The sequence below is a fragment of the Colobus angolensis genome, unplaced genomic scaffold, assembly GCF_000951035.1.
Source record: "Colobus angolensis palliatus isolate OR3802 unplaced genomic scaffold, Cang.pa_1.0 Scaffold26, whole genome shotgun sequence".
Taxonomy (NCBI): domain Eukaryota; kingdom Metazoa; phylum Chordata; class Mammalia; order Primates; family Cercopithecidae; genus Colobus; species Colobus angolensis.
This window is the reverse complement of record NW_012115821.1, coordinates 9,057,195-9,058,929: the sequence shown is the minus strand read 5'-3', so window position 1 is coordinate 9,058,929 and position 1,735 is coordinate 9,057,195. Positions and strand designations below refer to the sequence as shown.

Genomic DNA, 1,735 nt, shown 5'->3' with positions numbered 1-1,735 from the left:
CTCCCACTCTATGCCATCTCTTTATGTCAATGGTTCCCTCTTGTGGAAACCAAGGGCAGGTATCTTTTACAAAATCAAAAAATTTAAACAAATCACTACTTTTAACCTTTATGCCTCGTGCTTTTAAAGCCTCTTTTAATTGCCCTACATAAATCTGATGCTGGCTTAATTCTTGTCCCATAATCAGACACTATTACTTACCTCTGTTTCCAACGCGGCAGGTTCCCGTGAAGTCCGGAGGAATTTTTCTTCCACTTTCACTTTCGGCCGACTTTAGTGCTTTCTTCCTCACTTCTTCCCCCATGTCCAGGTCCCTGTTTGGGCGCCAGGTGTCCCAACCCATGGGACAGTCGAACGGGCCCTGGAAGGGGGAGTGGGAATGGAGGAGACAAGAAAACACGAGAAATGGAGACAAGACAAATAGCCTGATCAAGTCTCGTTTAATAATGGTGGTGCGATGCCTTATATAGGCTGGCAGGGGAAGAGGTTGGGCCAGGGCGGTGATGGGGGCCGGGTCTTCTCAAATTACAATTGCGCATGCGCCGTGGGTTTGTAATTTCCTGGGCGTGGGATCGCACCTGCGCCGTAGGCTGCATATCTTTCTGGGCGCGAAAAGGTCGGCGCGCGCGGGAAAGGTTTGGGCGCGCGCGGGAAAGGTTTGGGCGCGTGCGGGAAAGGTTTATAATGAAGAACCCGGAAATGTGCCATTTTGTCTCCACTTTGCGGAGATCAAGCAACAGAGGTCGGCTAACTCTGGGCCTTATGGCTCCGGACAATCTCAGACCTTATTTCTTTTTCAGTCTTTCTTTCTCTCTCATGGACCACACACATGGTCTTCTATTGCTTTTACTAATTTTCTTCTCTTCTCGCACTCTTGACTTGCCTATTCCTTCCTTCCTTCCTCCCTGGATGTTTTCTATTCAGACCATGACTTCTTCTTCCTTATGGACTCTGCTTCTTCACAACTTGGGATTGCCATGACCTCTTGCATCTTAATTCAGACCATGACTTCTTCTTCCTTATGGACTCTGCTTCTTCACAACTTGGGATTGCCATGACCTCTTGCATCTTAATTCTATCTCAGAGGATTAAATCTATCTTATAATCTCATATTTTTGAAAAATCAATTTAATACTTTAAGCCTCAGTTCCTGTTGCCAATCGCCTCATTTCTTATGAGTTTTAAAATTCAAATTATCAAGAGCAAGAATCCAGTTAGTCCAGTTCCTTTTCGGGGGCCAGCCTGTGTTACTGGGAAGCCTGCATATGCATTGACTGCCTCTACATCCAGTGCCTAACCCTGGTGCACTCCACTGGAATTTGGGTAGGATTAGAGCTGGTTCAACACCTCTCTGGAGTTTGGGTTTTGTCTATAATTTTTAAAATTAATTTCCCATAACATTTACATGACTATAACATAATCCTTATCCACTGGGACTTTTTAAATTTTTATTTTTATTTCAATAGTTTTTAGGGAACAGGTGGTCTTTGGTTACATGGATAAATTCTTTAGTGGTTGTTTCGGAGATTTTAGTGCACCCATTACCCTAGCAGTGTACACTGTATCCAATATGTAGTGTTTTTGTTGTTTTGTTTTGTTTTGTTTTTCTGACAGAGCTAGCTGAGCTTTTATTCTGGGGGAAAAAAAGAGCAATTGAATTATTTTGTACCTGGAGGCATGGGCAAGGGGGGTGCCCCAGGTAGTAAACTACCCTGAGGGTGGGCTGAGGGCTAGG

The 1,735-nt window shown here is 44.4% G+C and overlaps 1 pseudogene; it reads right to left on the bottom strand.

The window, feature by feature from the left end:
- The window catches only part of LOC105515460, a 44,163-nt pseudogene that overhangs the window by 34,337 nt on the left and 8,091 nt on the right, over positions 1-1,735 (bottom strand).